We start from the raw sequence: 22,811 nt of genomic DNA, 5'->3' as shown, positions 1-22,811 counted from the left end.
AGCAGAGACATCACTTTGCTGATATAGTCAAAGCCATGATTTTTCCAGTAGTCATGTACGGATGTAAGAATTGGACCATAAAGAAAGCTAAGCACTAAAGGATTGATGCTTTTGAACTGTGGTGCTAGAGAAGACTCTTGAGAGTCCCTTGGACTGCAAGAAGATCAAACCAATCAATCCTAAAGGAAAACAACCCTGAATATTCTTTGGAAGTATTACCCTGGAGCAAGTTTTCCAGTTTTGGTTAATTCATCTGTGTTTGATTGAAGGTCATCCCTCTGCAGGGATAGGACAGGACAGGAAAGGACAGTGAAGAGATGGTGAAAGACAGGAAAGCCTGGAAGTGCTACAGTCCATGGGGTTGTAAAGAGTCAGACACGACTGAGTGACTGAACAACATCTTTCCACAACCAGTTGCTACTTATTTAACCCTCTCTTTTGGAAACTCCCAAGCTTCATCCACCTATTTGAGTAACTTCTTGTTGAACTGAGTGAAACCTGTGTTTGAGAAAACAGATCATTTTATTTTATTTTTTTTTATTTTTTTCATTTATTAGTTGGAGGCTAATTTCTTTACAATATTGTGGTGGTTTTTGTCATACATTGACATGAATCAGCCATGGATTTACATGTATTCCCCATCCCGATCCCCGCTCCCACCTCCCTTTCCACCCGATTCCTCTGGGTCTTCCCAGTGCACCAGGTCTGAGCACTTGTCTCATGCATCCAACCTGGGCTGGTGGAGAAAACAGATCATTTTAAAAACACAAAATTCTTACATATTTGAAAGAAATCCTAAAGCCAGAGGGAGAAAAACTAAATATTTGAGCTTGCAATCTTTTACTAGGATATCATCATTTAATACAATATTGTGTGTTTGCTTATTTGATATGGTAAAATATCCTGCTACACATCAACAGATCCTGACAATCTTTCTAATGGATTGCTATAAATAACTTATGAAAAGAATTGCTACCAAAAGACATTTTTATTGAATTATCTTTGATCTGAACATCAGTTGATATCTATAAAGGGATCTGATATGTCAAATAGTTAGGGAAGAGTTGATTAACTCTTTACAGAAGTAGTCCCAGATTGCCTGAAGAGCAAAATCAAATTCTGAATTTGATAAATTTAAGAGCAGTTGGGAAAAACCACAATTTTACAAAAATGTAATAGTCATTTTGAGTATCCAAAGCTGATACAATATTTTTAAATGCTTCTATGTACTATATTAGACCTTACAGAACACAGTATTTATCAATTTTATTAAATTAGTAATTAGATGATTCTAAACCAGTAAGGCAGAATATACATTGTATTAGCTTTTGTGTCAGGAATGAAGAAAAGTGCTATTTTAAAATTAGCTACAAATATATTTCATTTACAAGTTTTCCAAAACTTTTCACCATTAACATGTATTATACCATACAATCATAAAATGTTGATAATAATGTGTTAATATGAACATTTCAGTGCAATCCACTTATATGGTATGCTAATTAGAAATTCACCACCAAATAACATTGAGTTACTTGATCACATAAACAAATTCTGAGGCTTTGAACCCCTCTGTATCCAAATGAAATGGCATCTGTTGAGATGGATAGAATTCTCTGGATGGTAGTGTTTGGTTGCCTAGCAAAATCAGTTACCTGGTGTTTGGGAAATTAGGCAATGAGCAGTAAGTCTGACAAAAGAAAGAAGCCACAAGATCTTTTACAAAGGCTAATTGTATGTATATTAGCATCAGTTTTAACTCCTGCTTAAGTGTATAAAGTAAACGAAATTAGACCAATAGAACCTTTGGTTAAGCTTCACTACAGAGAAAGAGATATTATTGATCTGCTCATATAATTTCTTTAGAAGGTAAAGATTATATTCTTAGGATACTTCCAAGATGTTCAGTGTCTATAATATGAATTGTAATGACCTTGGGAAATATAACTTGACAAAATGTTCTTTGAAATTATAAGCAGTAGAAATTTGAATTTATGCAATTGATTTTACTTTATTATGCAGATATAGGCATAACTCATTTTATTGCACTCATTTCACTTTATTGCAATTCACAGATATTGTGGGGTTTTTGTAAATTGAAGGTTTGTGGCAACCCTTGGTTGTTAGATGATGGTTATCTTTTTTTGGCAATAAAATATTTTTTTACTAAGGTATGTACATTTTTTTAAGGCATAGTCTGTTGCACACATGGACTACAATAGAGTGTAGACATAACTTTTATAGGAGCTAGGAAACCAGAAAGTTCTTGTGACTTGCTTTACTGCCATATTGCTTTATTATAATGGTCTGAAACCAAAGACAGAATATCTCTGAGGTATGCCTGTGTTTATGTCTTTAGATTAGTTCTCATCACATAGTCTTTTTCCAGAAACTTTGTGACTTCTTGATATAAAAAATTTTCATGACAAAGAAACAGAAGTCATCTAATAAAATACTACTTATTATACTCTTAATTGCATATGAATAAGGTTGATGCTAAAATTCCTAGATTAGTTTCTGTAACATTCATCATGAGCTACAATTCAAACTCTTCCTTACCAAGGAGAGTCTAAGATCTACTCATTATGACTTTCTTAAATCCCCTGGGAAATAAGGCAGTGTAAAATTAACAATTCAGTTTTTTGAGTTTCCATGAAAATTATTATGAAAAGATATATAAAGCAGTATTTAACAAAATATTTAGTGTGGTACCTATATAACTATATTATAGAGAAGGTCTAAAACATATTTCCTTCTTGTCAATATTAGAATTAACTGTTTACATTTCATTTAGCATTTATTTTTTAAGTATCATGAATATTAGGATTTTAAAAAATTAAGACACTTGCATGACATAAAACTTATTACTTTAGCAATTTTAAAGTATACAAGTCAATTATTTTTGGTATTTTCACAAAGTTGTATGACCTTCACCACTAATAAGACATTTTTATCATCCCAAAATGTAACTCTTCATTTATTAGCAGTTACTCCCCATTCTTTCCTTCCTCCCAAATCACTGGCAAGAACTAATGTACTTCCTGTTTCAGTGAATTTGCTTATTCTGTATATTTCAAATAAATGTAATCATATATGGTATATTATGTCTGGCTTCTATCATTCAGCATAACATTTTTGAGATTCATCCATGTTGTAGCATCAGCACCTCAGTCCTTCTCAAGATTGAATAATATTTCATTGTATGAATATATCACATCTTTATTCATTCACTGATTCATGAACATCTGGGTTGTTTTCACATTTTAGGTACTATGAGTAATACTGATGTATCACTCATGCATAGTTTTTTGCATGGATATATACTTTCTCTCAGATGTATACCTTGCAATGGAATTGCTGAGTAATGTTAACTCCATATTTAACTTGTTGAGGAACTGCCAAATTGTTTTTCTTATCACAGTGCCACAATTTTATGTTCCCACCAGCAACATATGAGGGTTCCAGTTGATTCACATCATTGCATGCTTTTTATTTTGTTTTGTTTGTGTGTTATAGCCATCCTAGTGGTCATGAAGTGATAACTTAATGTGATTTGATTTTCATTTCCCTTATTAGTAAAGATATTGAGCATCTTTTTATGTTGTCCATTTGTGTGTATTCTTTGGAGAATTTTCTATTCAAAACTTTTGCTCATTTTTTAATTGGGTTGTTTGTCTTTTTGTTGTTGTTGTAAGTGTTCTTTATATACGTTCTTTATGTGAATAATTTTTTCTATTTCTGAAAAATATATGTAGGGATTTTGATTGGAATTTCATTGAATATGCAGATCACCCTGGATAGTATGAACATCTTAACAATAGTAAGTCTCCAAGGCATGAGTGCAGCCTGCCTTTCCATTATTTGTGTCTTCTTTAATTTCTTTCAGCAATATTCTATAGTTTTCACTTTACAAGTTTTTCACCATCTTGGTTAGGTTATTACTAAGTATTTTATATCTTTGTAAATGGGATTGTTTTCTTAATTTTGTTTCAGATTATTCATTGTTAGTGTATAACTTTAGGTTCCCTTTTATAATTATTTCCTTTGTTGATCTTATCAATTTGGTGAGTCATTCTCATAGTTTCTTTTTGTTCTTATGGCATGATTTCATTTAGTTTTTGAACATTTAGTTAAGTGCATCAGGTCCTAGTTTTATCATGTGGGATCTTTAGTTGTGGCCTGTGAACTCCTAGGTGCAGCATGTGGGACCCAGTCCGCTGACTAGGAATTGAACCTGGGGAACTTGGACTCCCTGCATTGGGAGTGCAGAGTCCCAGCTACTGGACCATCAGGGAAGTCCCTGGATATATTTAAAATGTCTATTTAAAATTTTTGTTTAGTAATTCCAATGTCAAAGCTTCCTCAAAGAGAGTTCCTATTAATTTCTTTTTTTGGTGTGGTACAAGTCATGCTTCCTTGTTTTCTTATTGCCTTGAAATTTTCTTTGAAAACTTGACATTTTGAATATTATGATTATGCAGACTTGGAAATTATATTCTCCTCCTCCCTTTGGCTTTTTGTTGCTGCTTGTTGTTGTTGTGAATTTGGTGGCTTTTCTGATCTAATTTTATAAAACCTGTGTTCTTTCTTATGTTCGGCTGCTGAATTTTCTGTTTTGTTGCCTTAGTGATCAGCTGGTGATCCCTAAATTCTTGGAACTAAAGTACAGTCTCTCAGTTTTCAAATGGGCTCTGTGCATCATTTTGGGAGATATCTTCAGTACTCAGCCAGACAGTTAATAGCTTTGTTTTAGCCTTCACTTCCTGTTTGTGCATAGCCTGCAAATCAGTTAAGGGGAGAATTTAGGGCCTTCTTATGTCTTTTTTGAACATGCATACATGGTCTTTTGGATTCTTAGTATTATGTTGGAGCTTTTCAAAACCTTTACTCCTCAAAGTATCTCATTCATTAATCTTCCCAAACTTTCTAGTTAGTCTATTATTTGCCCCAACTGTCATCCATTGCCCTTAGGCAGCCATGACCAGTATTTTTGCTTGTAAATTTGGTAAATACCCCTCCTCAGATAGCCACCTTTCAGCTCTGCAGACGTTGTAAGTTAGGCAAAATGAAAGCAAAAGATGACTCCAAGGAGTCACCAGATAGGTCAACATCAACCCACATCTTTGTGAATGAAATCTGTTTTTAGTCTCTCTAGTAGCACTCTCTGCACTGGGACTCTGAGCTGTCAAGTCAAGGCCACTTCTGAACACAGAATTGGTTAATGGGACCAATGTAAAAGTACCACATGCTCTCAATTTTTACCAAAATTCCGCCAGTTTTTCTTGTTTAAACATTATCTTAGTTGCTTCAAGCTTCTGATTATTTTCCCGAAGTCCCAAAAAAAGTTCATTCTGATAGATTTTGCCAGTGTTTTTTATGATTTTATGGCAAGATAGATTTAGATTTTATTGCTGTGCCATTTTTTGTTAACATTATTCTCTTCAGGATTTTAACAAATTATACCATTGGATATCTACTAATGAGAATCCAACCTAAAATATCCATATTTTAATGCAGTGTGATATATTTTATTATATTATATATAACTTACATGATACTCCATACCTTGACCCATTTTAATCTGTATATATTTTTCTTTCTCAATAATTAGAAATAGAACTTGGTATAAAAAAAGGAGAGTTAAAGCCTCTTTAACCTTCTTCATCATTGTCCTCCCTCCTTGCCAAGACTCAGTGTTGGTATAGTCAGTTAGCAGTTACCATTAGATAACGTTTTCCATTTAACAATGATTACCTTCAGTATCACACACTAATAAACACCAAATGTACTTCTGTGCTTCTCTCTTCTCTGTAGGTACTTCCCCAGCATTACTAACTCTCAAATGTGGCATCCTCACACAAGAGTGGAATTGTGCGGAGATATATATTGACTTAAAATTGTTTGCAAAAAAATATAATTTTCTGCAGCTATACAGGGAGATACTAGAATGGTAAACAAGGGTTTTTCTACTTTGAATATTGTTTAGTTTGCATATTCTCTGTGTTACATATGCTTAAAGAAATTATTGACTACTGTTGAAACTGAAGTTCTAAACTACTGTTTCAACTTGTTTAATTTTAGTAAAGAGACTTTGGAAAGTTGTTTCTGTTATTCAAATATATGCCCTAGATATTAGAAATTGATATAGAAATGTATGGTTTATAAATTGATGATAATAACTTTGGACAATTTCTTCATATTACTGTCTCTTTAAATTATAAAAAAAAGTATAATCACAAAGGGGAAAATATTCAGAAATGTTGAGGATAACCTGAGGTCAAAACTATAGTAAGTGATCAAACTGAGATAAACTATAAATCATATACTTTTTTCAGTACCATACATTTAAAAATAATGTGTACATGCATGAGTGACAGATGCTTAGCATGAATCATTTCTCTAACTAAGCAGCTCATGGAGCTGATGGAATACAATTCTGAAGTTCTACCTTAGTGTATCATCTCAAGGGGACCATCATTAAAATCATTCCTTAACGTAATGGTGTAAATGGGTTCTCCAATATTTCAGGCTTGTCTCCAAGGACGGACTTGCTTGAAACCTTTGATGTTTTATAATTAGAGAACCTTTTTGATCTTGCTTGGTTATACCAATTTTGCATAATACTCCCCAGTCAATAATAATTCTATCATATCAAAATTACTCTGCTTTATCCTTGATGGTCATCAAAGAATATTTGTTTCAGCCAAATTAATTGCCTGTGGTATAAATGCAACCAAGGGATTAATTTCTGTGAGAAGTTTAAAAGTTGTTTCACTATCTAAGTTTAAAGTATCTATCGGGTTAAATTTACTTGAGCCTTTATTTCCAACCTTGGGAGAGAACGAAAGTCACATTAATATTCAAAATTACCTTTAATATGTATCAGAGTTTTGTAAATACCAAAATAAGTCTAGACAACCAAAAGGAATAAAAGTGTGCTTGATTTAAAAGGAAGCTATTGATATTTGAATTGTATAAGAAATGGAATAACCTCTGTATAAACCTAAAGAAAATTATTTAAGATGTCGGTGTTCTGAATCTCAGTGAGAGTAGTAATCAGAGGCATTCTTCTGTGGAAAAGCATGTCTGGATGGGTGGATGAATGGGCGGAGGGAAAAATGAGTTTCAAGTCAGACTCTTTTGTCTTACTTTTCTGTTTGTTTACAGGATTATCGTGTGTCTGAGTGGAATAAGAATAAAAGATGTTTGAAAACTAAGCTGAATCGTGGTCATAAAGTACTTTTATTACTTAAGAGTAATAATTTTAATAATTCTTAAGAGAGTGTATTAGTGTGCTGCATCAGATATAGATGTTGGAAGGAGACTTCCTAGTGGCCCCTTAAGTTTGCCAGTGCAGCAACATTTCTAGCCTTCTCTCACTAGGCAAGGCAGAAGAAGTCTCAATTCTTAGCTCTCCCTTTAATTCAAGTGGTATTACAGGTTCAATTGAGACAAAATAGGCTAAAGCCCAAAAAAGAAAAAAGAAAAAAAAAAAGAATAATTTCTGAGTCACATAGCCAAATCTCAAAAACAGTATTGGCAGTAACTCTGGGATAACTGGAATCTGCATTCAGACAAACTCATGGTTTCCTTTACATTTGACTCTGATTCTCTCATTGGTTTCTTCATGTTGGCTCTACCCTCATGAACTCATCAAATCCTAAGTACTTCCCGAGAGCTTTATCTCTTAATACCATCCCATTGGATAGCAACATATGAGTTCTTGAGGAAACAGCATGCAATGCATGGCATTCCATCCCTGGCTACCAAAATTTATGTCCTTCTCACATGAAAAAAAATCGTCTCAGCGATCCCCAAAGTCTCAACTCACTGCAACATCAGCTCTAAAGTCTAAAATCCAAAGGCTCATGTAAATATCATCTAAATCAGAAATGGGTGAGATTTAAGGTGTCCTTCACCCTGAGGCAAATTTCTCTTCAACTGTGAATCTATGAAACCAAATATGTAATGTGCTTCCAAAATACAATAGTGGGACAGGCATAGGGTTGATATTCCTGTTCCCAAAGGGAGAAGTAGGAAAGAAGAAAGGGTTAGGTAATGAGTCTCAAATAAGTCTATAACATAAGGCAAGTGGCAGTAAACCTCAAGGCTTAAGAATAACCCTCTTTGGCCTGATGCTCTGCCATCCAGTCCCACTGGGTGGCATACTACCCTCACGACAGTGTTCAGTTCAGCCGCTCAGTCATATCTCACTCTTTGTGACCCCATCAGCTTCAGTCCATCACCAATTCCCGGAGCTTGCTCAAACTCATGTCCATCAAGTTGGTGATGCCATCCAACCATCTCATCCTCTGTTGTCCCCTGCCTCTCCTGCCTTCAATCTTGCCCATCATCAGGGTCTTTTCCAATGAGTCAGTTCTTCCCATTAGGCAGCCAAAGTATTGGCATTTCAGCTTTTGCATCAGTCCTTCCAATGAATATTCAGGATTGACTTCCTTTAGGATAGACTGGTTGGATCTCTTTGAATTCCAAGGGACTCTCAGGAGTTTCTCCAACACCACAGTTCAAAAGCATCAATTCTTGGACACTCAGCTTTCTTTATGGTCCAACTCTCACATCCATACATGACTACTGGAAAAACTATAACTTTGACTAGACAGACCTTTGTTGGCAAAGTAATGTCTCTGCTTTTTAATATGCTGTCTAGGTTGGTCATAGCTTTTCTTCCAAGGAGTAAGCGTCTTTTAATTTCATGGCTGCAGTCACCATCTGCAGTGATTTTGGAGCCCAAGAAAATAAAGTCTGCCACTGTTTCCATTGTTTCCACGTCTATTTGTCATGAGGTGATGGAACCAGATGCCATGATCTTAGTTTTATGAATGTTAAGTTTTAAACCAACTTTTTCACTCACATTTTTCATCAAGAGGCTTTTTAGTTCCTCTTCATTTTTTGTCATAGGGATGGTGTCATCAGCATGACAGTGTGGGACAGTCTTAAGTGACTTCCTGCAAGGGCCCTGCTCATACAGCAACTTTCTGCCTGGATTTTATGACTCTATCTAGGTTGAGATCATGTGCCCGTGGCTCTTCTGAGTTCCTGAGCCTGAGGCTTTACTGAGTGACCCCATTCTTTGAAGTCTAGGTGGAAATGATGCCCCATGGCTCTGCTGAATACAGTCCATGCTTAGTTCTCTGCAGGGGCTCCAACTCTGAGGCACTTGATACAAGCATCCTGGCTTGTCTGGTGACCCCCTCCTTTGAAAGCATTCTTCCCAACCCCTCATCCTCCCAGTCTTCTGCACACCAACTCTGTGATGGAGGGAGCAGCCTTGAGCAGCCTTCATTTCACCTTTGGGATCATTCTTCAGTTGCCTTGAATAATTCCTGGCTTCTGTTGAAATGACTGATTCATGCTAATCTTATCAAAGAACTGCCTGTCCACATCCTTCATGTTCTTATTTTTTCCATTATGGAGAAACTGAGAATTTTCCAAATCTTTAACTTCTGCCTTAATATTTGTTTAATGATTCCATCTTTAAGTCTTTTCTCTCTTCACACATCTTAAGTAGTCAAGAGAACCCAAGCTGTACTTTCAGTTCTTTACTTAGAAATAGTTTTAGATTGATACCCAATTTCTTAAGTTCTACCTTCCACAAACTATGCCAAAGCCTTTGACTGTGTGGATCATAATAAATTGTGGAAAATTCTGAAAGAGATGGGAATACCAGACCACCTGACCTGCCTTCTGTGAAACCTGTATGCAGGTAGGGAAGCAACAGTTAGAACTGGACATGGAATAGCAGAATGGTTCCAAATAGGAAAAGGAGTACATCTAGGCTGTGTATTGTCACCCTGCTTATTTAACTTATATGCAGAGTACATCATGAAAAATTCTGGCCTGGAAGAAGCACAAGCTGGAATCAAGATTGCTGGGAGAAATATCAATCACCTCAGACATGCAGTGGATACCACCCTTTCGGCAGAAGGTGAAGAAGAGCTAAAGAGCCTCTTGATGAAAGTGAAAGAGGAGACTGAAAAAGTTGGCTTAAAGCTCAACATTCAGAAAACTAAGATCATTGCATCTGGTCCCATTACTTCATGGCAAATAGATGGGGAAACAATGGAAACAGTTGCTGATTTTATTTTTGGGGGCTCCAAAATCATTGCAGATGGTGATTGCAGCAATGAAATTAAAAGACGCTTACTCCTTGGAAGGAAAGTTATGACCAACCTAGATAGCATATTAAAAAGCAGAGACATTATTTTGTCAACAAATGTCCATGTAGTCAAGGCTATGGTTTTCCCAGTAGTCATGTATGGATGTGAGAGTTGGACTATAAAGAAAGCTGAGCACTGAACAATTAAGGCTTTTGATCTGTGGTGTTGAAGACTCTTGAGACTCCCTTGGACTGTGAGAAGATCCAACCAGTCCATCCTAAAGGAGATCAGTCCTGGGTGTTCACTGGAAGGACTGATGTTGAAGCTAAAACTCCAATACTTTGGCCACCTGATGCAAAGGGCTGACTCATTTGAAAAGACCCTGATGCTGGGAAAGATTTTCGGCAGGAGGAGAAGGGGATGACAGAGGATGGGATGGTTGGATGGCATCACCGATTCAATGGACATGAGTTTGTATAAACTCTGGGAGTTGGTGATGGCCAGGGAGGCCTGGTGTGTGGCAGTTCATGGGGTCGCAAAGAGTCGGACACGACTGAGTGACTGAACTGAACTGAACTGAACCTTCCACGAAACACTGGAACATCACCACAATTTAGCCAAGGTCTTTGCCACTTTATAGCAAGGATTACCTTTTCTCCAGTATCCAATAACATGCTTCTCATTTCTGTCCAAAATCACGTCAGAGTGGACTTCATCATCTGTATTTCTACCAACATTTTGTTTAGGAATGCTTAAGTATCCTTTAAAGAGTTTGAAACTTTCTCTACAGGTTTTCTTTCTGAGCTCTCTCCAGACTGCCCCTTAACAGTCCAATCATGGCAATGTAGGCTTTTTCTAGCATGTACCTTAAAACTGTCCCAGCCTCAACTATTACTAGTTTCAAAGTTCCTTCTACATCTTTAGGTTATTTGTTAGAGCAGCATATCCCCTTCTCAGTATTAATTTCTGTCTTAGTCAACTTGGGCAACTATATAAAAAATGCCACTGACTGGATGGCTAATAAACAACAGAGATTTATTTCTCAGAGTTATGGAGGGTGGCAGTCTGAAATCAGGGTACAAGTATAGTCAAGTTCCTCTTCTGGGTTGCAGAATGCTGACTTCCTAATGTATCCTCACATGGCAGAGAGCAAAGAGAAAGCAAGCTGTCCTATGAATCTTATAAGGTCATTAATCCCATTCATGAAGGCTCTACCCTCATGATCTCTAGTCCTAATTACTTCCCAAAGACTCCACTTCCTAATAGCATTTTGTTTCTTTTTTCTATTGAAATATATTTGATTTACAAAAGTATATTAATTTCAGATGTACAGCATAGTGATTCAACATTTTTATAGATAATACTTCATTTCAAGTTATTACCAAATAATAGCTATATTTTTCTGCTGTATAATTATATCCTTGTGTTTATCTCTTTTATTCATAGTAACGTGTATCTCTTAATCCCATACCCCTCTCCCACCCTCTTCCCAGTGATAGTTCATTCTCTGTATCTAATCAGTTTATATTTTGTTATATATATTCATTTATTTTTTAGATTCCACATGTAAGTAATAACATATTTGTCTCTGTCTGACTTATTTCACTAAGCATGATATGGCTAAATGATATTCTGTTTTGTGTGTATATATATATATATATATATATATACCACATCTTTTATATACATTCATCTGTTGACAGACATTTAGGTTGCTTCCACATCCTGGCTATTATAAGTAATGCTGCTGTGAACCTTGGGGTGCATGTATCTTTTCAAATTAGTGTTTTCATTTTCTTCAGATATATATCCAGTATAAAAAAGTTCCCTTTCATCCACATCCTCATCAATATTTATTTCTGGTCTTTTTGATAGCCATTCTGACAGGTGTGAGGTGATTATGTCACTGTGGTTTTGATTTGTACTTATTTGATAATTATCAATATTGATCATCTTTCCATGTGCCTGTAGGCCATTTGTATATCTTCTTTGGAAAAATGTCTATTCAGGTCTTCTGCCTATTTTAAAATTGTGCTGTTTGGGTTAATTTGATATGATGAAGTTTCAACATGTGAGTTTTGGGACAATACAAGTATTTGGTCTATAGTATATACATTTGCCACATTTTGTTTATTCTTTCATCCATTAATAAACACTTGGATTGTTTCTACCCTTTAGTTATTGTGACTAATACTACTATGAACAAGGGTGCACAAAATTTATCATGACATTTCTTTCAATTGTTTTGGTTATTTACCCCAAAATTGAATAGCTGGATCATATGGTCATTCTGTTTTTAATTTTTTGAGAAGCCTCCAGACTCTTTTTATGGTGGCTGGACTATGTTGCATTCCTACCAACTGTATGCAAGAGTTCTAATTTCTCCACATCCTCATCAACACTTGCTGTGTTCTGTATATTTTTTTGATAGTAACCATCTTTCTGGATGTGAGGTTATATCTCATTGTATAAATTTCTCATTCTTCAGCTGTGTCTCCATCTCCTTCTCTCCCACTTACTGTGTGTTATAATGTGAGTGAATTGGAGTGATTTTATTATGTCTAATCATGAATCTGTTGTGATTCATTTCTAATCTTTAAAAATTTAATAATTGTCCTATTTCTGTGCTGTGCTTAGTCACTCAGTCATGTCCATCTCTTTGTGATCTCATGGACTGTAGTTTGCCAGGCTCCTCTGTCCATGGGGATTCTCCAGGCAAGAATACTGGAGTGGGTTTCCGTGCCCTCCTCTAGGGGATCTTCCCAACCCAGGGATCAAACCCAGGTCTACTGCTTTGAAGGCAGATTCTTACCATCTGAGCCATCAGGGAAGCCCCAAAATACTGGAGTGGGTAGCCTATCCCTTCTCCAGGGGATCTTCCTAAACTGGGGTCTCCTGCATTATAGGCAGATAATTTACCAGCTGAGCAACCAGCGAAGCCCAATTTTTCTATTATTAGTGATAAATAATATGCAACCTACTCCTATGTTATATTGTCCAGAAGGAATTATAAATGGTGGCTGTGAATTACAATGATAAAATTGTAGTGTGCATACAAGGATAAGTTCTTAAGTACATTTCTACTTCTTTGCCTAAAAGTGTTGATTCATATTTTCTGTTTTCTATCAGCAGTCCTTCTTTGCTACATGATTTTTTTGTACTCTGTATCTATTTTAGCCTTAATTCGATTGTTGTTGTTGTCCAGTTGCTCTATTGTGTCTGACTCTGCGATGCCATAGACTACAGCACACCAGGTTTCCCTGTCCTTCATTATCTCCCAGAGTTTGCTCAAACTCATATCCATTGAGTTGTTCTATAGATACATCTAATGTGAGCAATTGAATCTATATTTCATAATGATTACTATCTAGTTTTAGAAGTGTACATCAGTAACCAAATATTTATTTAATTACAATTGTGATAAATTCTGTGAAAAGAAAGCACATGATGCTGTGTGGGCCTTAATGGGGACTGGAACTAAGCAAGAATGAGGAAGGGAAAAAAGGTTCCTCTGAGAATGGACACATGTATTGAACTTGAGTGAAGTTTAGTAAGATGATATGGTGTAATGATATACATGACTATGCATGGGTGGGAGAGGATTTCAGGCTAGGGTAGGAAATATTAAAAGATCCTTAAGACAGAAAAATATTTGATTTAGGAAACAAATGTAGGCCTGCTTGAATGAAGCATAAAGAATAGGAGAGAAATAGGTAGGAGCATATGAGGAGAGATAGGAAAGAGCTAAGTATTGCAGGCTATGCTAGACCACATTTTTGAAGAATTTTTTGGGCTTTTGATCAAGATTGTACATGAGTTTATATGAAGTCCTTCAATATTAAGCAAATAGCAATGATACAAGACTATATATAAAAACAGTAGTAACCCCCCCAAATATACAATTGGGGTCCAGAACAAACTTATTTATGCAGATCAAAAACATAACAGAAACTCAAGTAGTATAAAGCCATGAGCTTTGGTATCTGATACCTTACACTGTCAGTGGTGGCACAAGAAATTATTGGTTTCTGTAGCCTATTGGGCACACAATTCCAAAAAATAAAAATAAGAAAACATATGATGGTGAATTAGCCTATGGAATCAACAGTCTTTATGTGAATTTTCCTATGGAAAACAGAAGATAGAAATGAACAAATTCATTTTAATGAGTCTAGTGTAATATTGAGATCAAAATGAGATAATAATAACTTCAGAAAAAGTTATAGAAAATCTCACCTATGAATTTGAATGGAAAAAGTCTCCCAAAATCCTAATGTATTTAACTGAGCAGTACATAAAAAAACACATCGTGACCAGTTGCAGTTGATCCCAGGAAAGCAAGAATGCTTCAGTATTTAAAAAGCGATCAAAATCATATATGATTAATAGGCCAAATTTAAAAATCTATATAATTATTTCTGTAGAAGCAGTAAAAATAAATGTAATTTCAGCACTGCTTCATAGATAAAAAATAAAATCTAGCAGATGAAAGGCAGATAAAATGTGTGCCTTCTGTTTTATTTTTTAATCTATCCAATTCCTAAACACTTTTTTTCTTACCTACTTCTTACTATCAAGGTGAAAAAGCCAACTATTCACTTTTCTAGTCTCTCTTGTGTAGGAATGGTCATATGACCCAGGTCTGGACAGTGAAGTGAAAAGAAAATTCTGATGGAAGGATTCTAGGAATGACTTTCCTCCCTGATAAAAGAGATATGCAATCTTTTTTCTACTGACCATGGTTGAAAGTGGATGTGATGCTTGTAATTATGGCATAAGAGAAGACCAATGATTCTAAACCAGTACCCTGCTATCAATGAACTGCTGCCCAAACCTAGAACCACTATGTTATTGTTCAGTCACTAAGTCAAGTCCAACTCTTTGCAACTTCATGGACTGCAGAATGCCCACTCCACCTTCCTTCACTATCTCCAGGAGTTTGCTCAAATTCGTGTCCATTGAGTTGGTGATGCTGTCTAACCATTTCATTTTCTGCCACCCCCTTCTCCTTTTGCTTTCAGTCTTTCCCAGCATCAGGGTCTTTTCCAATTAGTCAGCTGCATCAGTGGCCAAATTATTGGAGCTTTAGCATCAGTCCTTCCAGTGAATATTCAGGTTTGATTTCCTTTCAGTTCAGTCGCTTGTTTGTTTGCTCTTTGTGATCCCATGGACTGCAGCATACCAGGCTTCCCAGTCCATCACCAACCCCTGGAGCTTACTCAAACTCATGTCCATTGAATCAGTGATGCCATCCAACCATCATTTCCTCTGTCATCCCCTTCTTCTCCCGCTTTCAATTTCTCCCAGCATCAGGGTCTTTTCTACTGAGTCAGTCCTTCGCATCAGATGGCCAAAGTATGGGGCTTTCAGCATCAGCATTAGTCTTTCCAATAAATATTAAGGACTGATTTCCTTTAAGATAGACTGGTTGGATCCCCTTGCAGTCCAGGAGATTTTCAAGAGTCTTCTCCAACACCACAGTTCAAAAGCATCTATTCTTCAGCACTCAGCTTTCTTTATAGTCCAACTCTTGCATCCATACATGACCACTGGTTTTTCCAGTTGGCAAAGTAATGTCTCTGCTTTTTAATATGCTGTCTAGGTTGATCATAGCTTTTCTTCCAAAGGGCAAGTGTCTTTTAACTTCATGGCTGTAATCGCCACCTGCAGTGATTTTGGAGCCCCCCAAAATAAAGTCTGTCACTGTTTCCATTCTTTCCCCATCTATTGGCCTTGAAGTAATTTGACCAGGTGCCATGATCTTAGTTTTCTGAATGTTGAGTTTTAAGCCAACTTTTTCACTCTCCTCTTTCACTTTTAACAAGAGACTGTTTAGTTCTTCTTCACTTTGTGCCAGTAGGATGGGATCATCTGCATATCTGAGGTGATTGATATTTCTCTCAGCAATCTTGATTCCAGCCTGTACTTCATCCAGCCTGGCATTTCTTATGATGTACTCTGCATGTAAGTTAAATAAGCAGGGTGACAATATACAACCTTGATGTATTCTTTTACTAATTTGGAACCATTCTGTTATTCCATGTCCAGTTCTAACTATTGCTTCTTGACTGGCATACAGATTTGTCAGGAGGTAGGTCAGGTGGTCTGGTATTCCCATCTTTTGAAGAATTTTCCACAATGTGTTGTGATCCACACAGTCAAAGGCTTTGGCCTAGTCAATAAAGCAGAAGTAGATGTTTTTCTAGAACTCTCCTGCTTTATCAATGATCCAGTGGATGTTGGCAATTTGATCTCTGGTTCCTCTGCCTTTTCTAAATCCATCTTGAATATCTGGAATTTCATGGTTCATGTATTGTTGAAGCCTGGCATGGAGAATTTTGAACTTACTTTTCTAGCGTGTGAAATGAGTGCAATTGTGTGGTAGTTTCAACGTTCTTTACCGTTGCCTTTCTTTGGGATGGGAATGAAAACTGACATTTTCCAGTCCTGTGGCCACTGCTGAGTTTTCCAAATTTGCTGGCATATTGAATGTAGGACTTTCATAGCATCATCTCTTAGGATTTGAAATTGCTCAACTGGAATTCCATCACCTCCGTTGGCTTTAGTTGCTGTATGAGATAATTTGTGTCTTTTTTGTAAATAGCAATGCTAGATACTCTTACTTTCAGCCCAAAGTAGTCCTAACTGATAAAGTAGGAAGCTTCTTTAACCTGAAAAAAGGTATCTATTCAGATTCTTTAGCAAGTATACTAGCTAAAAAGTTTGGCCTGGAAAAGGTATCTATTCAGATTCTTTAGCAAGTATGATACTAGTTGAAAAAAGGTTAGCAGTCTCCCACTACATTCTGAAATGAAAAAGATGCCAGACTAAAGATCCTAGTCAGTGCTATAAGATAGAAACAGAAGTGTTAAAACAGTAGAAAAGAAAAGGAAAAAATTGCCAAGAATATGATTGCTTTCATGTAAAACAGGAAAGAATATATAGACAAACTAATAACCAGTAATATAGTTTTGCAAGCTTACTGATTTCAAGATCAACTGAATAAAAATACTACATAGCTACTACTCACCAGTAAAAAGAAATAACATTATATAATACATTATAAAACACTTAGGAATTGACCTAGCATAATTTTATACACTTTTAAAAAGGAAATAATTTCAAAGTGTCACTGAAGTACTTTAGATGAATAGAAGGAGGTAGGTTTTGGAATTTAGTCACTCATCTTAAAGAGACATTGATTTGCCTCAGTTTAATACTAGATTTTATATCGTCTGTTCAGTGTCTACTGAAACTTTAAAAGGATTTATTGGAGGTCTTTTGTAGCTCTTCATAAAATGAGTGTGAAGTTACAAAGGACCAAAAATATCTCAGACAATTTTTTTTAAATGCAAAATAGACCTTACCTAACTTATTTCCCAGCATAATGATTGTGATTATGTTGTACAGTAGTTGCTTGAGATTAGGCAAATAGAAAAATGGGAATTTTTAGGGAGCTGAAAGCACCTATGTGAATACCTAAATACTTATATTCCAGAGGTGTCATTAAAATTACTGGAAAAGAGTGACCATGTATGTAAACAGCCTGGGAAAATTAGTTTTCCCGATGAAGACAATTGGATTCCTGTTTCATCCTACATAAATAATTAGGTGGATGAAATAATTAAGTTTATGAACTTGAATTAAGAAATAAGTTAAGTTTCAAAACAGCATAAATCTTAAAGGAACTTATTAATGACTTGACTATATTCAAATTAAAAGTTTCTGGTTATCAAGAGACACCATAAAAATTAAAATATAAGCCATACATGAGAGCAAATACCTGAAATATCTAAAAGTATTTGAAATGCATCTAACAAAAAGTTGAGATCTAGAATTAAGAAAGGATTCCTACATATAAATAATCATACAACAAGTGAATGAACATAGGAGAGGAAGAGAGGACAGAAATGGAAGCCTAACCCAAACCCATAAACATATCCTCAATTTCACTTATTATTTGGAGAACTCCATTTAATAGTTATTAAATTTGCAGAATTAAAATCCACTTTGACAATTCAGTAAGTTGATGAGAGTATGGAACTATATGAACTCTCATTTATGTTGGTGGCAGTAGAATTTAGCATGATTCAACAATGTCAGTGAGGGTCATATCCTTCACGCTGTTTATACATCCTGGGGAGATTTTGCTAACACAGGTTTAAAAAAAGATGTTCTTGGCAACATTGCTTGTCATAGGAAAGACTGAAAATGACTTAAATATCCATTAACAAGAAAACATAAATGTTGTTACTTTACAGTAGAATATTTACCACATGTTGCTCAAAGGAATGAACTAAAGCTACACAGTTGCACTTCAAAATTATCATATGAAGCAGAAAAAAATCAAGTTTCCCAGTGAGGTGCAATTTTATAAAGTTTGAAAAAAGAAACAACTCTTCTACATAATGTGTATTCATACATGCACAAGCAGTCATAGGTCATGTGCACGGGAATGATGAATACCAGGTTTCAAGACAGTGTTATCTCTGGGGGAAAAGAAGGGAAGATGATGGAAGAGACATGCTTTGGGGCTTCATGAAGTAATATTTTTTAAGCTGAGGGTCTGTTACATAGATGTTTGTTATATTATTTTTATGATTTTTGTATACCTTAACTATTTCACAATCCTATCATATCATCCATCGATCTATCCACTATGAATCGTTCATGTATCTATCATCTATATCTTTACCAGTCATCATCTGTCATTTGCTTATCTGAAGCATGCACAGTAAAGTGGATAGTAGATCTGTAATTATTCTGATATTTGTGTTACTTTGCTGTTATTTTAATTGTGTTATTTTCTAAAAGGTTATACTTGCTAGTGTGTGGATAGTGGATCAAAGTAGGTAAGAGGGAGTGTGAGATACTATTAAGTTTAATGCAGGAGCAGATGGAAGAAAACAGTGAATCTGAAAACCATTTAGGAAGTATAATGGATACTTGTGAGACAACTTGAAAGTGAAAATTTAGGGAAAGGCTGATGCAAGGATGGTTCAAATATTTCTATCATGAGCCTCCTAGTGGACAATAAAATGGCTTCTATTGCTAGAAAATACATGCAGAAAGCATGATGTTGGTGGTTGGGGGTGAAGTGATTTTAATATTTACAATGTATGTGTGTAGCAACATTTCTTGAGGTGTTGTATATCCTAAAAAATGCATCCTGGAGCCTTTGCCAGAAGGAATTTTCTGATATGGCTTGCTTCCTTTTGAAAAGCCAAAGTTAAAATGTTCTGTTTAAAAAAGTAGATCATTTAGATGGCATATTCGCAGTTATTACAGAACTGGCTGGCATGAGGTGATTTAGGAAAGATATATTGCTTAGTCCTACTTGCGGACAGTATGGGCTTTGGACTATAGAAATGCTGATTGGATTGAAATAGTGTCTGCAGCTGAGAATCACCTGTCAGGGAAGGGATGGTACATAAATATGCTGGCTGGAGACTGTACAATATGCTGAACTGTATACTGGAGAGGGCCCTGAAAAGCACAATGTGCAAGGTTTTCACTGCTCGTAAGAACTCAGGTGAAAAATGTGTGTTGCTGCACTTTTTAACCCAGCATGACTTTTGCAGATGTTGCTAATTGATCAGAACTTGCTGCATATTGCTTTGTGGTCATTTAATTTCTGACTTAGTTCTAGATATAGGATCTCTTTGAAAAATTCTTATACTTTCTAGCAATGGTAAGGAGTCACAGAAAGAGTTCATCCTAACCTTCATAACCAAAATTTTAATTTAAAAGTCGCTCAGTCCTGTCCGACTCTTCGTGACTCCATGGACTGCAGCCTACCAGGCTCCTCTGTCCATGGGATTTTCCAGGCAAGAGTACTGGAGTGGGTTGCCATTTCCTTCTCATAACCCGAAGTTATATACAATTTTACCAGACCACGGTTTACTTGTGCCTGATCAAATTCTTGGCAAATCAGAGAAGCTGATGCTTCTATTCTTAGTGTTGATCCTCTTTTTTAGAGTATGAAAAGAGCTAATGAATACTATTAAGTATTAATAAAGTGAGCAAGTGAAGTTGCATAAGAATGAAACTATGCTTAAGAGGCATCCTAGATTCAAATATGTGTCAGTTTTATTAGAGAGGTGTCAGTTTTCCAATGTTGACTAATTTTATGACCTCAGCCTTTATTCTAAACTATGAAAAGTTAATATATGTTTAAAACTAAAGTAAAAACAGTATTTAGGTTTTTAAGCAATTTTAGACCATTTGTGGGGAAAATAAGCCTGGTAAATGGAGAGTTCATTTCAGTTAAGAATAAAAGCTTTATTAATATATTTTTTTCACTGAACCAAACATGGATTATAAATTTTTTTTTTTTAGCTAGGTTCTAAGAATTCATCAGTGGGAAACTAGACAAGCAATGGAACAGAACAAACACCAAATGATATCTTGATAGTAGAAGAGGGAGAGACTCAAGGCCTCTCTGTCCTCTCCTTATAATAAAACAAATCTTTTACAGGCTTTCAGCAAAGAAGTTTTGCCAAGTTATACTCAGGCATTTCAGGGGCAAGATGGTGCTTCTGATTTGCATTCTCAGTAGTCACAATCAATATCCAGTTTGCTAAAGGAGAAGCTTCAAGAAAAGTTAATATTCCAGGGATTCAATCCTAGGTTAACAAAATTCTGAGGGCACCTCATATATTATGTGTTCCTGTACTGTGTATTATTGAAGACTCCTGCTTTTATCTTCTACTGAATCTCACACATTCTCAGCTGCATTCAAGCAGCTTGGAGGTTACCTGTTCTTCTGGAAGAAATATAAATTTACAAAAGCATCATCCTTGGACCAACCCAATATCCTTTCTAAAATCACAGATGGTCTCACCCTTGCCAGACTCCTCTGATTGGTTCATCTAGGGCAGCTTCTCAATGCTGGCTGTTGATTCCTCATTGTGGGATCTGGTCTGTGCATTGTAAGATGATTATCATCTTCCCCAGGCTCAGTAATCTACTAGATGCCAGTAGTACTCATACACACAACTGTGACAACAAAAAATATCTTTAATTCTTCCCAAATGCCCCTTGAAGGGGGCAGAAATGCTCCCAGATGAGAACAGCTCTTCTCAGTTCAGTTCAGTCACTCAGTTGTGTCTGACTCTTTGAGACCCCATGGACTGCCGCAGGCCAGGCCTCCCTGTCCATCACCAATTCCCAGAGTTTACTCAAACTCATGTCCATTGAGTCGGTGATGCCATCCAACCATCTCATCCTCTGTCGTCCCTTCTCCTCCTGCCTTCCATCTTTCCCAGCATCAGGGTCTTTTCAAATGAGTCAGCTCTTTGCATCAGGTGGCCAAAGTATTGCAGTTTCAGCTTCAACATCTGTCCTTCCAATGAATATTCAGTACTGATTTCTTTTAGGATGGGCTGGTTAGATCTCCTTGCAGTCCTAGGGACTCTCAAGAGTCTTCTCCAACACCATAGTTCAAAAGCCTCAATTCTTTGCCACTCAGTTTTCTTTATATTCCAACTCTCACATCCATACATGACTACTGGATAAGCCATAGCCTTGACTAGATGGACCTTTGCTGACAAAGTAATGTCTCTTCTTTTTAATATGCTGTCTAGGTTGGTCATAACTTTTCTTCCAAGGAGTAAGTGTCTTAATTTCATGGCTGCAGTCACCATCTGCAGTGATTTTGGAGCCCAAAAAAATAAATTCTGTCACTGTTTCCATTCATCTATTTGCCATGAAACGTTGGGACCAGATGCCATGATCTTAGTTTTCTGAATGTTGAGCTTTAAGCCAACTTTTTCACTCTCCTCTTTCACTTTCATCAAGAGGCTCTTTAGTTCTTTGCTTTCTGCCATAAGGGTGGTGTCATCTACATATCTGGGGTTATTGATATTTCTCCTGACAATCTTGATTCAGCTTGCGCTTCATCCAGCCTGGAATTTCTCATGATGTACTCTGCATATAAGTTAAATAAGAAGGGTGAAAATATACAGCCTTGACATACTCCTTTCCCGATTTGGAACCAGTTTGTTGTTATAGCTGTTCTAGAGAGAAATTTATTTGGGTCCCCAAGAAATGATGAAAGCCTGATTCTGCAGCCTCCCTGATATTAGGTTGGGTTTTCATGCAGATTGATCCCAGTGCCTGGAGTTTATCCTAAAGAAATCATGAAATGATTGTAAATCAGCTATACTTCAAATAAATTTTGAAAAAATTTTGAGATGGGAAGTTCTTTTTACAGAAGCATTATTCCATTACAGACTACAACTGTCTATGTTCTGACTGACAGAAATTTCAATAAATGGATTGCTTTTCTATGCTAGGTGCTGAAAATACTAGTGTGAATGAAAATCAATTTCTACTCTAAATGAATAGTCACTCCAGGGACGTTTTTGAAATCTTTGGCCAAAATGAAACTTAACATAAGTTAGCATTAACTGTGGACCCTCTATTAGTAACAAAAATTACAACTTTTTTTCATTAATGAAGGACAATGCGTGTGTATATATTCATTCCTATATGTAAGAATCTGCCTGATTCTGCTATTCTTATATCATTACTAAAGGATGAATAATATCCAGAGAAGTGGTTAAAGCCACTTAATTGGCATATGAATAAATGAAATGTTAGTTTATTGAGCCAAATGCCAGAGATGACTAATTTACTGTTTTTTATGTCTTGACGTGATGTATTACTCGTGACTAGCACTTACAGAATATT

The 22,811-nt window shown here is 36.1% G+C and overlaps 1 long non-coding RNA gene across 2 annotated transcripts in view; it reads left to right on the top strand.

Moving 5' to 3' along the window:
- Window positions 1-1,404: 1,404 nt before the first annotated feature.
- LOC110147535 (uncharacterized) overlaps window positions 1,405-22,811 on the top strand; it is a 46,107-nt gene continuing 24,700 nt past the window's right edge. Inside the window, exons 1-3 of one of the 2 annotated variants that reach the window (XR_002316884.2) lie at window positions 1,405-1,734; window positions 5,815-5,950; window positions 7,168-7,217. This is a non-coding gene — a long non-coding RNA (uncharacterized lncRNA). Of the gene's footprint in view, window positions 1,735-5,814; window positions 5,951-7,167; window positions 7,218-22,811 lie in introns of those variants that run through there. The other variant, XR_002316885.2, reaches the window with a different exon arrangement.

This window comes from Odocoileus virginianus, chromosome 2, assembly GCF_023699985.2.
Source record: "Odocoileus virginianus isolate 20LAN1187 ecotype Illinois chromosome 2, Ovbor_1.2, whole genome shotgun sequence".
In the NCBI taxonomy this organism is placed as follows: Eukaryota; Metazoa; Chordata; class Mammalia; order Artiodactyla; family Cervidae; genus Odocoileus; species Odocoileus virginianus.
Note: the sequence above shows the minus strand (reverse complement) of the source record. Positions and strands in the feature narration are given on the sequence as shown.